Source organism: Hypomesus nipponensis, chromosome 7 (assembly GCF_054491055.1).
Source record: "Hypomesus nipponensis isolate SF chromosome 7, ASM5449105v1, whole genome shotgun sequence".
NCBI lineage: Eukaryota > Metazoa > Chordata > Actinopteri > Osmeriformes > Osmeridae > Hypomesus > Hypomesus nipponensis.
In genome coordinates, this window is record NC_140367.1 from 3515850 (window position 1) to 3532047 (window position 16198).

The window sequence follows — 16198 nt, forward strand, 5'->3', positions numbered from 1 at the left end:
ATCTTGCAGGGTGTCAAAACAGTGAAAGTTTTACAAACTATTTCTCACAGTCTGTCACTGTCTATAGTATGTCACTAACGACACACAGGCATTTGTCTCTTTTCTTTCTCTGTCTCTCTGTAGCTTTCCTTTACCTTGAAACTCCACCTCTCTCTGTTTCTTTTCTTTGGATGGGTGAGGGCAGGAGTCAGGTTTGAAAGGGAACTGCATGGTTACCGATCCTTCTCTTTTCCTCCTTCACCACCTCTCTCTGTTCTCTTTTCCTCCTCTCATCTCCTATGTCATTACCTTTTTCTGTCTCTCTCTCCCCCTCTCCCGCGCTTTCAGACCCCCTCCAGATGAGAGGCAAAGCTGTGAAGGGGTCTCTACAGTGAAGACTCCTTCTGCAGCCTCAGTCCATCACCAGGGCCCTACTCTCTTATGAGGCAGGCAGGCAGGCAGGCAGGCAGGCAGGCAGGCCGGCAGGCAGGCAGGCCGGCAGGCAGGCAGGCAGGAAGTGAGGAAGGAAGGAAGGAAGGAAGGAAGGAAGGAAGGAAGGAAGGAAGGAAGGAAGGAAGGAAGGAAGGAAGGCAGACAGACAGACAGACAGGCAGGCAGGCAGGCAGGCAGGCAGGTAACGCCACCCACAGCCAAACAGCAGGTCCCGCTAGCTCTCCAGTCCTCACACCTGTTAGACCGGGGCTGTTTAGTGTGCAAAGAGGTCCCTCATCTGAATGGGAGCCGGGGGAGATACACTATGTAAATACTATACTGTTGAGAGAGGAGAGAAGTGTCTCTGTACAAACCACAGGCACAGGCACAGCCCTGTACAATACAATACTGCATGGTTCAGTTTTACAGCAGGACTGAAACTGTGGAGCAGTAAGGGAAAGATACAGCTGGCATGGGACCCATTCAGCCAGACATTGGACGTTGCAGCCAGGCCGTGGTGGAAGCAAGGTGTCCATCACCACCACTCTGAGAGTGTGTCATCATCTGACAGGAGAGCAGACAGGACACACACACACACACACACTGCCTACAAGACTAAATACAGTCTGTGTCTGGTGTACTCTTCTACCTTGGATCCCATATTTCAGTCTGAGAACGTTTGGTAGACGAAGCATGCACTCCAATTCTCTTTCTTCTACTCCCCTCGCTTCTACTGGACAGGCATGCACAGCTAAGACCACAGAGAGGTCTCCGTAAACAGCTCGTTAGAGAGAGAAAGGAAGAGGGAGAGAGATGTTTCACTCCTGTCAGGATCGATCCCATCTTGTTTTGTCAGGTGGAGCCTGGCTGTGTTCCGATCCAGACCAGCTGGCTGGCTCTGATACCGGTTTAGTCTGAGAAATCAGCCTGAACAAACAAACAGGTCGTAAGCCTGGCAGGAGCAACTGGCTACATGCATCTGCCAGCTATTAGGGGTCAAAAAAACGGGGAGAGGGAGGTTGTTGAGGGATTGATAGAGAGAGAGAGAGAGAGAGAGAGAGAGAGAGAGAGAGAGAGAGAGAGAGAGAGAGAGAGAGAGAGAGAGAGAGAGAGAGAGAGAGAGAGAGAGAGAGAGAGAGAGAGAGAGAGAGAGAGAGAGAGTGGCCCCACTGCTTAATAAGCCAGATCATGTGTCAGAGCCAGAGTATAAACAAGCAGCATCGTTATTCATTGTAAGAGATGACGGCAGGTTTAAGCACCACACCTGCACCAGAGGTTAACCACAGGAGACCAACTCCCTCCTGGTTGACCCCCACAGAAGGGCGTGGGCCAGCCCGCCGGCATACCTTAACCCTCCAGGGAGATACCAACTGCAGCTTGCAGGTGACATGTGGGCTGTGTGAGGGATGTTTTGGTGCATGACCTGACAGATGTACCCTGTCAAACCAAACCTTACTTAACAAACAACAAGCCATCACAGGCACATCAGAAACTTCAATCACTTCACAACCATAATTAAAAAAACACACGTCACAAGCTCAGTGTCTGGAGCGACGACAGCTGAATAAGACTCAGTCTCTACACGCAGGGACGTGTACCCTGGCAATACGTCCTGTAGAAACATTCTATTCTCCATCAATCCAACCCAAGCTGGGAACGAGATGGAAAATTGTGCTGCGTTCAGCAACTGCAGGGTGTCGGAGCAAGCGAGGCAGGCTGCTCCTGCAGCGCTCCTGTCTCAGGGGAGCTGCACGATGTTACAAAGCATGGGAAAGCTTTTGTGTTGATGGCAGCGGAGAGAGAACTGCACGTATTGGAAAGAAGGCTTGATTTGGTGGATTGTTTTTCTGCTTGAAAACGCCAGCGAGAGGGAGGGAGGGAGAGGGTGAGAGAGAGAGAGAGAGAGCGAGAAAGAGTGGGAGGGTGAGAGTGTGTGTGTGTGTGAGAGAGAGAGAGGTAGCAGGGTTGTTTGCCTTGGCTCCACCTGTTCTGAATAACACCCACTAACAGGAAGTTGGTCAAGTTAATGACATCAGCAAACTGAGCCAACACAAACCCTACTGCCCTGATGTAGCCTGATGATCACTCTGGTTCTGCTGACACTTACAAACCCATCAGCTCTGAGCACCAACATCCCTGCCTGATTACAATGGCTGCCTGTTCCTGAGTGGATCACCCCCCCCCCCCCCCCCCCCCCTTCCCCCAGTGGATCGCCCCCACCCCAGATACACCAGCAAAAGTTAAAGAAAGTTCAAGTTTTTGGGGGAAATAGTACTAATTTGAATATATATAGAGTCTAAGTGATGTGTGAGGTATTTTCCGGAGGGGGGTGTGTGTGTGTGTGTCTGCTTCTCCTGGCTGTGTTCATTAGCTCAACAGTGTTCCCTCCCTCTTCTCTGAAGCACTGCTTGTGGTGTTAATCAGCTTTAATTTCAGACACCCCCCCCAAGGCCTCCCACTCACTCGCCTTTCCACCCCCACCAACACACGTCATGCCCCTCAGCCTGGTACAGCTCTTCCCTGGACCCTCCATCTTCCAGCTCTGTCCCCCTCTGGCCCCTGCTCCTACTCCCACCCCAGGGGTGGCTCAGCCCCCGGTCAGCCAGAGCCCCCTCCCAGTGCCAGGCCTGCCCCCAGCAGTGGCCCCCCCACGCCCCCCTTCCCTCCCCCAGCCGGAGCCCAACTCCTCCCTCCTCAGCTCTCCTGGACTCCTTCCTGTTGAGTTTTACAGTCATTTCTGAATCGCTATCGTAGAGTAGCTGTGTGTTTGTTTCACTGTTGACTGAAAATTCTACATCAGTGCTACATCCAGATTATCGGGCTTGGGATTTATAGGAGGAGAAAAGGAGATCGTTTGCAAGTCAGTTCTTACATACTTTGCCCAAAGGCCTGAGCCTGTGAGGTCACATCCTGTTTGTGGCCACGCCCACAGCAGGGCTATTCCCGGAATGAACTGGCTTTCAATCAGCCTCTCGGCTCTTAATTGTCCCTAATCACCGTTGAAGGTCATATCCTCTCCTTTTCCTGCACACACAGGAAGCTGTCGCCACTATGAATCAGTCGTTGAATGTCTAGGAGTTGCCCCAGCAACCGCGGACCAGTCAGCTACAGTCACTACCCAGGGCTAAACCCGTCTATTCATTCTGAATGTGTAATTTAGAGAGGAGAAAGGAGTGAAGCTGCAATTTGCTCTCAGGTCCCCTTTGCATTCAGGTATTTACCAGATAGGAAACTGAACATTAACAGTTAAAAATTACATCTGTGCTTGGACCTATACCCCCTGAAATTGGGCAATGCATAACATTCACAGAGACACATAGACGTAGAGACACGTAGCATACACACACACACACACACACACACACAGGGGTGGGAGATGGAGGAGGGAGGGAAAGCAAGAGGAAATATGAGCCATAAAAGCAGAAGTGATCATCCGTTGGAATGTGTGTGCACGTGTGTGTGCACGTGTGTGTGTGTGTGTGTATGTGTGTGTGTGTGTGTGTTCAGAACTGTGAGAGGGGCTGAAGGTCACTGAGACATTGAGGCAATCACTGTAATGAAAACAAATGAGAGAATTGAGAGAAAGATAGAGAGACTGAGAGAGAGAGAGACTGAGAAAGAGAGACTGAGAGAGAGACTGACACACATAGAGATAGATATACACACAGAGAGAGATATACACACAGAGGAATCCTGGTCTCCATCACTGTATTTATAACGTTGCTCCACACAGCACCCTCCAACACCCTGCTCCTCTCCTCCCTAAACCCCACCCGGGTGTCTCCTGGGGAGGCCTCCCCTCCCTTCCCCTCCCCTCCCCTCGGGAGGGAGGACACAGGGGGATGTTTATTAACACCAGCAGGCCTCTGCACAGAGAGACAGATTACTCCTACATCCCTGTTTCCCCAACTGTCTCCGAGTGGCCACTGCTCCTGTAGATCAACAAGGATTAGAAGCTCAGGACTGTGATATCATGTGATAGAGTGTGTATCCGTATTAAATGTATGTGTGTGTGAGGAGACAGGAAAGAGGGAAAGAGAAAGGGTAAGAATGGGCGAGAGAAATGTTGGAGTGAGGCCAGATTGTATGGGCCTGAATGTGGTGCCTTAATTAACAACTGAGCTAATTAATGAACACTTGTAAATCAGAGGGGGGAAAGACAGGCTACACGCCCCCACCGCGGAGCTCTGCCACAACCCGTCTGCCAATCAGCACGCGGCCGGCGAGGGCTCCCTGCCAATCGGATGAGAGGGAGATCATTGAGACATTAGAGCTGATCAATAGGCCGAGTCCTGGCCTGGTGCACATCAACCCCCTCCCTGCGGAACACTACCGCCTCAGGCAGGGAAGAGAGCAGTACAGGAGTGGGAGGGAGGGAGGGAGGGAGAGAGGGAGAGAGAGAGGGAGAGAGGGAGAGAGGGAGAGAGGGAGAGAGGGAGAGAGGGAGGGAGGTGGGAGGGAGGGAGGGTAGAGGGATGGATGGAGGGGGGAGGGAGGGAGGGAGGGAGGGAGGGAGGGAGGGAGGGAGGGAGGGAGGGAGGGAGGGAGGGAGGGAGGGAGGGAGGGAGGGAGGGAGGTGGGAGGGAGGGAGGGTGGAGGGAGGGATGGATGGAGGGAGGGAGGGAAAGGGAGAGAGAGGGAGAGATAGAGAGAGGAAGAGATAGATCGAGGGAGAGTGAGGGAAAGAGAGAGAGCGCTGCATACTGAAGATGCGTTTTGACATTTACACCCACACCACTTACTTTCATTAAGACGTTATTGTCTGGTTCTATTGAAGCCTAGCTCTCTCGGTGGGTAGGATGGAGCAAGGTGAGCAACTGAGGGCCTTTGGGCCACTGCAAGTCTCCTGCTCATCATGGACTGTTCTGGAAGAAGCACAACACCTCCTCTCACGTCCCAGACTGGAACATTACAGACACACTGATCCATAGAAAACATAGAGTCAGCCACAGAACACAAGAACATGAAAATTGGAAACGGAATTGGAACCACAGAAGCAGAATTAGAACCACACAATGTGAATTAGAAGAGGCTTAGCGGTACGTATTTGGATATTTCGCTCACTCCGTTACAGATCACAGAGACTCTGCAGCCGGCCAGTCAACCTGCTTGTATCCTGTGTACAGGAGCTGTGATGAGCTGACAGCAACTTGTTATGCAATCCTGCCAGAGAGACAAACAACCTGAGTCAGCATGTCTGCCAGTCGCTGTTGTACTCTAGGCTGAGCCACTGTAAAACCTGCTGCTCTGTTTCTCATCAGGAGGGGATTCTAGCACTATCAGGCAATGGCAGGCCGCTATCAAAAACCTGTGTGAGTGTCTATTTGTGTGTGTGTGTGTGTGTGTGTGTATTTGTGTGTGTGTGTGCTGTGCTTGTAAACAGCTACTGCCTGGCAGTGATCCAACACCTCCCTCACCCTCTAGCGGAGCAGAGTAGTGCTGACACTGATCCTCTCTGTATCACTGCCCCCCCCCCCCCCTCTCCACCCTCCTCCCCCGCCCACAGCCCTAATACACCCTTCAAACACTCACTTCAATCTATATTTTATTTGCGTGCTACTGAGTCAAGTGTATTTATGTGTGTGTGTGTGTGTGTGTAGACTGACATCAACAGAGTGTGTGTGTGTGTGTGTGTGTGTTTGTGCGCTTTTCTTCCCCTTGAGTGCATCTCGGCTGCATCTTCTTTACAGCTTGTTGTTGACATGAATCCCTTTAGCCCTTAACAGGAGGCAGACTGAGGGCTTAGCAGCTAACCGGAGACACTGCTCCCTGTGCCGTGAACTGCTCTCTACCCATAATGCACTGCTCCTGCTCCACTACACCAGGCAGACAGGCCAAGACCAACATTATTCAGGAGGTCAGCAGAGAGAGAGAGAGAGAGAGAGAGAGAGAGGGAGGGAGAGAGAGAGAGAGGGAGAGAGAGAGAGAGACAGAGAGAGAGGGAGAGAGAGAGAGAGGAAATATGAGAGAGAGAGAGAGGCATGGACAGTTGGTTTTCACACAAACTCTTTCCTGATGCCCACAGCCAGTGAGGAAGACCCTAACATACAAGATAGCAGTCTAACCACAGTCATCCTGCCACCCAGAGAGAAGACCTGTTACTATCAGGGCGCAGTGGGACCCCCTGTCTGCCCCCCCCCCCCCCACACACACACACACGCGCGCGCAGCCACCACCTAAACAATGGAAGTCAGACGCAGGTGACACAGTGATGATAAAGAGTTGATACCATGTGCCTTTCACATAGGGTTGCCAACTTCCTCAATCCCAAATGGAGGCAACTTTTCTATGTGCCTGTGCCAACAGCTGACCAACTATAAAGGAAATTGTCAGGTTTCATTTGCCATACCATAAACCTACTCATTTCAGTGTAATGTTGGGAAACCACTACTCTACTAGCTTGGATGTATTGTTCATAGTAATAGTCAAGACAGTAATTACAAGTTTCTCTCAAATGTCATGTTGTTTTCTTGAAATAGCATTTGACTCTAACCATATGCCACATACACTGAAAAGCTTTAGGCCTAAACCAACCATTGTCACCAACAAGCAACAACTGTGTCCTATAACAACGTTTGCGTGAGTTTTGGCACGTTTACAGTAGCCTATTATTGGCCGGCAAGGCTGTGATTGGAATACGGGACTGGAGCTGTTCCTAACGGGACAAATCAAAATCACCCATAATTCAGGATGTCCCAGACAGTTCGGGACGGTTGGCAACCCTACTTTCACACCAACTCAATCTAGAAGAGGACGTTGTTTAAGAATGCATACAGGATCTCGGGATTTTGCCGGGGGGGTAGAATCGATTTCTGTGTTGATACCGGCTTATTTTTATTTAAATGGCCACAGAGGAGAGAGAAAATAAGGAAAACAAACGTTCAAATGCTGATTGTAATGACAAGCAGTGTCCCCAGCCAGGTTATGAAAGACAGCGGAGACAGACACCGAGATGTTTGAAGGTTCTCCTTCAAAGAGGACTCTGGGAGGCTGGTGTCCAGGGACTGCTCGGATTAATTGAAGTTAATTTTCTGGGATATCAGTTTGCAGGGCACGTGGGAGAGATTGATAGTCCTTCCTGCTCTCCTGAGAGATGGAGAAAGAAAGAGAGAGGGACAGACAAGGGAGGCTTGGAGCAGGAGAAGGGGAGAGGTGAGAGAGGAGAGAGAGAGAGAGAGAGAGAGAGACAGCGAGAGAGAGAGAGAGAGAGAGAGAGAGAGAGAGAGAGAGAGAGAGAGAGACAGCGAGAGACAGCGAGAGAGAGAGAGAAAGAGAGAGAGAGAGAGAGAGAGAGAGAGAGAGAGAGAGAGAGAGAGAGAGAGGGAGAGAGAGAGAGAGAGAGAGAGAGAGAGAGAGAGAGAGAGAGAGAGAGAGAAAGAGAGAGAGAGAGAGAGAGAGAGAGGGAGAGAGAGAGAGAGAGAGAGAGAGAGAGAGAGAGAGAGAGAGAGAGAGAGAGACAGAGAGAGAGAGAGAGAGAATGACACTCTTCCTTTGCTGGATGCCGGTTGTCTCAAGCTTTTATCATCACAAATCAAATTATAAACCGGGGGGGTGTAGAGAGGGTGAGGACAAGGGGAGGAGTAGGCGAGCATGCTGGAATCTGGCTGTGGGTGATTTCCATAAGATTAATTAGGCTGGCTGACCAGAGTCTGGGGTGGTGAGGTGGGGGGCTGGCTGAGGTGGGGGCCGGGGGGGGGGGGGGGGGCACTGCTGGGTGAGAAAGGGGAAGTCATTTGGACAATAGGTAATTAGTGTGAGCCAGGGATTCTCAAAGGCACAGGGAGGACAGAGTTAGCCTCTCTTCCTCTCCTGTCCGCTCCTCTCCTCACGTCACTCCTCCTTTCCATTCCTCTCCCCTCTCCTCCTCTACAGGCCTGCCTGTGATGTGGAGGGTGGCGTGGTGAAGCCAGCATTTAATTAGAGACACTTTGATGCCCACAGGAGTGCCAGGGCCCCAGGGCATCATCCTAAACACTGACTGACACCCAGCCCTCTGCCAGGCGGCCTGCCCGCTCCCCGCTCGCCAATTATAGGCGCACCAAGCTGCGAGCGCCGCATAGCTTAGCCACCCCACGCGCACGCGCACACACCTAGAGACTTCCAGAACACCCAAACAAGCCAAGCCCTCTTTTGGTGTGCTCTAAATTGGCGTTTGGATGAAATGAAGCCAGAAGTGGCCTGGAGGCTACACACACACACACACACACACACACACACACACACACACACACCCTCATATCATCACACACATCCACCTACTTCTGTTTTAACCCACAAATACCCTGGCCTGTCCATATACTCCCAATTGACCTTTCCACCTGCAGGACCTCCAGCTGACCTATGCACTACCTAAAAACATAAGCTAAGAATCGACAGGAACTTGAGGTGGATGATGATTAACTGAGCAGAGACACGTAAGACAAGATGCCTGACAAGAGCAACACACATATAACCACACACACACACACACAATCCCATACATAATCACACACACACACACACACACACACAATCACATACATAATCACACACACACACACACAATCCCATACATAATCACACACACACACATACGCCGCACACAATCCCATACATAATCACACACACACACACACACAATCCCATACATAATCACACACACACACACACATACGCTGCACACAATCCCATACATAATCACACACACACACACACACACACACAATCCCATACATAACCACACACACACACAATCCCATACATAATCACACACACCCACACAATCACATACATATTAATCACACACACGCACACACACACACACACACACACACACACACATAATCACACTCTCACACACACAATCACACCCACACATGTAATCACACTCCTACACACACACACACACACAGTGAAGGTGTGTGTTCTGATGCGCCATCTGCAATATTAATGTTGGGAGGCTGAATAAGTGATGCGAGTACGGCAGCTTTGCTGTGTTGCAGCGCGCCGGTCTATTTTTAATGTGCTGGGACGAGACTGACACCACAACATTTTACAATGCACCACTTGCTGAACAAACACTGAGGCCATGAATTATGCAACTGCCGTGCTTTCATCCAACACATGACACATGTTTAGTAAACAAACTGCTTACTCCTTAGCCTAACAAGATGTTTCTGTGAATAATAGATATTCAAATGTGCTCTCTTGTCACAGAATAAAGGAGAAAAGTTGTGTAATGTTGTTATATTATTTACCACGTTTACCTCCCAGGACTGTACTCTCTTCACAAACAAACAACAGGCAACAGGAACAACATCAGAGCAGCGTCTGTTGTTCTTTCTCAGAAAGATCTTGAGAAAACAATTGATTTTGCATAACAAAGCCCTCTAGTACATGTATTATTACACTTTGAAATATGTATTCCTCTGACGTGTGTCTCTCTCAAAGAGAGGTGGGTTTGTGACAGCTATGTGAGTGACACACCGATGGGAGGATATCTGAGCTCAGAGATTCTAATCAAAAGAAATCAATAGAATAAATATTTTATTTGGGAAGACAACGGCACTCGCTGATGATGTGTCATATTTCCACATCTGTTAGTCTTGGATGGTAATGTTCATCTATTCAACAGTCTCCCACATAGTCAGTTCAGGACAATACAATACAAGTACCGGGCCAGGCTGGGTGGGGCTGGGTGGGACTGGACTGGACTGGACTGGGCCAGGCAGTGTTATGATGCAGTTTTAATCATGGACCGTGATTCTGTAATGACTTGACCCAGCCTGGCTCAACAGTCAGCATGTGGCTTGTGTTGTATTTATGGAGGCTCCTGTGGAACACTCGGACATGTCGATAACCCTGTTTGAACACAGCTTATCTTCATCAATAAGTAGGAGTCAGACAAACAGACAGCTGCACTAATAGCAGAGAATCAAGACCTGGTGGTTCAGTACAGGACCATTAACACACACACACACACACACACTCACAGTTGTGCACACAGAAATACAGAAAAGCACTATCTAGTAATGCAGCTTATCTTTACCCCAAAATATCACATATTCAAAGGCAAAGGTTACCCCCCCTTACACACAATACACACATTCTCACTCGCCATCTTCACACAGATCTCTGCTTTCGGCCCCCCACCCTCACCTCCACCCCCACCCTCACCTCCACCTCCACCCCCACACCCACCTCCACCCTCACACCCACCTCCACCCTCACCCTCACCTCCACCCTCACCTCCAGCCCCACCCCCACCCTCACCTCCACCCCCACCCCCACCCTCACCCCCACCTCCACCCTCACCTCCACCCTCACCTCCACCCCCACCCTCACCTCCACCCCCACCCCCACCTCCACCCTCACCCCCACCTCCACCCTCACCTCCACCCTCACCTCCACCCCCACCCTCACCTCCACCCCCACCCCCACCTCCACCCTCACCCCCACCTCCACCCTCACCTCCACCCTCACCTCCACCCCCACCCTCACCTCCACCCCCACCCTCACCTCCACCCTCACCCCCACCCTCACCCTCACCCTCACCCCCACCCCCACCCTCACCTCCGCCAAAACCTCACACGGGCTCTGACCCCAGCCCTCAGAACCAGAGGGTATCCCCTCATTAACCATGCAACACCTCCTCCCCCTCATCCAGCCTTCAAACACACACACACGCCCCTCCAACTCTGTATTTGCTGGCCAAGAATCTGTAAGCACCTACAGATGGTCTCTCAATACCCAGCTCACCCCAGCTTTCCAACACACAGGCCTTTCTAGCACCTCCTTCTCCTCCACCCTGCATCCCTCCCTCCCTCCCAATCCTGTACTGCTCCCTCCCTCCCTCCCTCCATCCATCTCTCCCTCCCTCCCTCCATCCATCTCTCCCTCCCTCTGCAGTACAAATGCCACACGTAAAGATGCCAGGCCGCTTGCTTCCCTACCTCTCTGCCTCCCTCCCTCCCTCCCTCTCCAATCTCCACTCCTCTCTCAAACTGCCTCCCTCCCTCCCTCCCTCTCCAATCTCCACTCCTCTCTCAAACTGCCTCCCTGCCTCGCTAACATGCCTCCCACCCCTATGGCCATCTCTGCCATCCAAACTCCCAACACATGTCAGGCTGCCTCCCAGCCTCTCCTAACTCGCACGTGCAGAAACTTGGCACAAAACTCGGCGCGGCCTGGGCTCCCTTCGTTTGGGCCCACGACAGCTGTCAAACATTACAGCCGAGCGCTGTGGCTGAGACCTGGGTCTGGGCAGGCAAGGAGCTCAGACGCTGAGCCCTGATGGCTTTATTACAGATGACAAATTGGGGCCCTCTTAGAAAGCCAGTCATTTGGCCTCCTAATGTAATTTGTCACTGTTTGCCTGAATTTACTTTGGTGGTCACCAACAGCTTTATCATCACCAGACCCCGAGCTGTCGATACAGTCCTGTAGACTCTCCTATGCAGCCCTCTCAGGTCCGTCTCCTGTTTTGAATCTTACCAGTGCATCATAGTTATTCCATTCATAACCTATTTGAAGGGATTGACAGTTCTGGTCTTTCATCATATCTAACTATATCATCCATCCTTTGTTTCCTAAGTGGTGTGTGAGAAGATGGAAGGAAAAAGGGAGGGAAGAGAGGAGAAGCAGATGTCCCTAGTGTTGTGTAGTGGTGACTAGTGTAGTGGTGCCTACTGTAGTGGTGACTAGTGTAGTGGTGACTAGTGTAGTGGTGCCTAGCGTAGTGGTGACTAGCGTAGTGGTGACTAGCGTAGTGGTGCCTAGCGTAGTGGTGCCTAGCGTAGTGGTGCCTAGCGTAGTGGTGACTAGCGTAGTGGTGCCTAGTGTAGTGGTGACTAGTGTAGTGGTGACTAGTGTAGTGCCCGTGGAATGTATGTTTCAGCTGGTTGCTAGATCTAGTTAAACAGATAAAATGTACCTTTTTTAATCAAATAGCTAACAATGTGCTCAATGACCTTGTCAATTTGCCAATTCTACAGTTAGCCTAGCTGGATACAAGCCCTTGTGTGGGTAGCTAGCTGCTGAAAGACAGACTATGTAGCTAGGTGTTTTCTTGTGAAATCCGTCCTATATGCAGAAGTTTGTTTCTGAGTCTTGTTACTGTGTTTTCGACAAACGCTAGTAGCGAAAGGGCCGAACGCTAGGCTGCCAATCCGTTTATATATTTATATATTTTTGTCGCAAACTGACAATACACAGACACAGGAATTCTTTTTTGATAGCATTCCAGCCCCCCCCCCCCCCCCCCCCATTCTCTGAGCAGTATGGAAGAAGCCTGTCAAAAGACCCAATCAAAACAGGGTTTTCTCTCAAGGTGGAAAACGTAGGCGTCATTGATGAGGCTGTTCTCATGCTGAAGCCATCACCGCCCCAAACATCAGACTCTGTCAGCAGCTGCTAACCATTATCACTGGTTATACATTCTGTATATCAACAAGGAAAACATTACCTAAAGACTTCCATATGTTCAGAACACGCCAGTTGTGTGTGAGGAATGCTAACTGGTTTGGATTCATTTAACGTGATCCGTTAGGAAGATGACGCCGCACTCTCGCTCGCAGTGCATTTTCTTCCTGGAAAACAGGAGATTGAGGAAGGGAGGCGTGAGAGTGCAATAACATTGACTCTGGAGATCACTAGCAGGCTGTGCTGGCGTCTGTCAGGCACAGTGCTCTGAGCCAGACAAGCCTCTACTGCACTGTGCGCGTGTGTGTATAGGCTATAACAGTGTGTATGTGTGCCTATGTGGTGGTGTCAGAAGCGTTGTGTTGTGTTGATCTGTGCAATTAATCCTAGTAGCACATCTGCAGAAATGCACTCACTCTGATGTGTGACTGTATCGTGTGTGTGCGTGTGTTTGTGTGTTTGTGAGTGGCGCTAATCTATGTGTGTGTGTGTGGGACCTGTTGCATCTTGGCAGCCAGTGTTGGCAGAAGCCCACAATTGCCTATTAGGGAAGAATGCCAACACGGCAGCAGACAAACAAGGCAGGCTAGCCGCGCGCCCCCTCTCCCGAACATTGTGTTCCATTAAGGCTTTAATGGCTGACAGTTGAGCGGTAAACTGTTGTAAACAGCCCTGACTGCTCTGCGAGGGGCCCTGGGCAATCTGCTGGCAGATTAATGAGGAGGGGCGCATCGCCCTGCACTGGCACCATGCCAGCCTGCAGCTTCAACAGGTTGTCAGATAAGAGGGTGAGGGTGGGGGCATGCGTGTGTGGGGTGGGGGTTGGGAGGGCTTGGGGGTGATGGTGGTGCTGGTGGGGGGGGGGGGGGTAGGTTGAGAGGAGGCCTTGGGTGGTGGTGTAGTAAAACTAAACGACACTCCCGTCACAACGACACCACTAGTCAGTCTATAGACCTGCCCACCACAGTCTCCATATCCTATCAACCCTACTCTCACCCCTCACCCTCCCCCCCCCATCCCACCCCACTTGTCTAGCCTTTACACCGCAGACTGCAGCTGCATGGGGCTTGGAAACGACAGCTTACATTGAGCAGGGATGGCTGCACGTGGCACAGAGCCAGAGAGGCCTTCGGCTCAGCTGGCTAATTCAACCAATAGACTGTGTGAACAACCCCTGGCCTCAAACCGCCCCCTCCTCTCACTTCAAAGCAGCTTTATTGGAGGAGAGATTAGGCTGCACTTAACCCCTAATGAGACATAGGAGAGGTAGAGTACAGGCTTTATCAACTGCAGTTTTATGTGATAGCTTCAATATGAGGTAGTTGAAGGAGAGGAGGGATGGAGGGAGGGAGGATAGGAGGGCTTGTATGAAAGCAACCTTCTGTCTGAGACCAAGACACAAACCACACCACTGCACAGCTTCCTCCTCCCACATTCATTCTTGTCTCACGTTCTCATTTTTTTTTTTTTACTTTATCTCTCACCCCCCTCCTCTCCTCTCTCGCTCTAAAAAACAAAACTCACGTATTCGCTCTTGTCTACTCTCCCCTCCTTTCTTCCCCTCCTCACCTTTTTCCTCCCTCCCTCTCTCTTCCTCCCTCCCTCTCTCTTCCCCTTCTCACCTTCTCTCTCTCTCTCTCTCTCTCTTCTCTCTCTCTCTCTCTCTCTCTCTCTCTTTTCCTCCCTCTCTCTATCCCCGTCTGTTTTTTGTTGCAGAAATAGGCCAAGGTAACTTGCCAGGATTTCTCCCCCCAGAGGTTTGTGTGATATTTAACTACGGCTACAGTGGCATTTACTAATTTTATATGTGCAGAATTTATGTCAGATTCTTATTCAGAGAGCAGCAAAGGTGCCTGGTCCCTGTCCACTGTGTATACAGTGATATTAAGTGAACTATTCACAACACGTACTGTGACATGTCCATGGCTATTTTGTCTATAAATCCCCTGCTTTCCCCCCTCACGCCACAATTAGAGCATAACCCTAGCATTTGGAGAGGGTGACCTGGAGTAGAGGTACACACACACACCCACACTCAAACACACACACACTCAAACACACACACACTCAAACACACACACAAAGAGCCAATTTGTTGTCCGCTCAGCTCACCTTTACTGCAGCGTGTCCTGTAAACGTATAGCAGCACCCAGGGACCATACTGCTGGTGTGACAGAGGACTCACACAAGTGCGCAGACACACACGTGTACAGTCTCACACACACACACACACACACACACACACACACACACACACACACACACACACACACACACACACACGTGTACAGACTCCCTCCGTGCGTTGGCATAAGTCACAGTAGACCCAGGCAGTAAGACAGAGAGTGACAGTTCTGTTATCTCACTTCTGACCTCGCGACCTTTGCTTATGATGATTCGCCTGGCTGGAATTTCTCAAAGACAGTCCTTCTTAAAATCAAATCATAACGTTCAAGCCAAGTCAAAGTTACAGGGCGACGAGAGAGAGAGAGAACAGGAGAGAGAGAGAGAGAGGAGGAGAGACACTGTACAGGGAGAGAGTGAATTGGGTGGGGTAGCGGAACGATAAAAGAGGAATTCTGAATAGAGGGGGTTCAGAGGATTGACCCGTGGGGCTTAAAATCAAATTGCGACGGTATTGTATTCCCTCCCATTTCCAGTACGGGGAGTAAGCTCCTTATTGATACACATGATGAGACCACCCACACCTGCAGATCCTCGCACTCACTCACTTCAGGACAGAACAGTCCCTCCTCCCTCCATCCCTCCATCCCTGAGCTAAAGCCAAATCCCCTGGGTGGAATTCTGCCTCCTCCTGATTCTGTAAAATAATTAGCTTTTGGTTTGCATGGTGGTTAATCAACTACTGCTGCTACATATAGAAAAAAAAGAAGAAAAGAAAGAAATGTATTCGTTTTTTTTTATTATCCTTCTCTTCTCTAGCAGTGGTAAGTTACTTTCATCTGGGCATAAAGTCGCTGATGTGGACTTTTCCGATTTCTATAAAGCTTTATGTATCGCAGATTGCTTTTTAATTGTGTGTTTAGTCTGGAGGAAGCTAGATGACTGCTCTTGGCTGTGGCTTCGTAGTAAGGCTGCTATCAGAACAAACTGTTTCTCTCTCTTACATAAACCCAGGCACGTCGAGGCAGAGGGCATGTCATGTGTGGATTTTGTCTAAATAAACCTGTGGTGTTTTCTCCCTGGATTCCTCGCAATGTAATTGTCATTTGTAACTGTGAGCAGCTGCTTGAGTCCCTTTGCCCTCCTCCAACTCACCCAACTATTACAACACCCCCAAGAATAATAAACGAATAGTTCGGAGAGGAGCAGACAGAATGCAGGCTGGATTCTTGGAGGGAATCTGGCAAAGCTGTTGTCTTTTCAG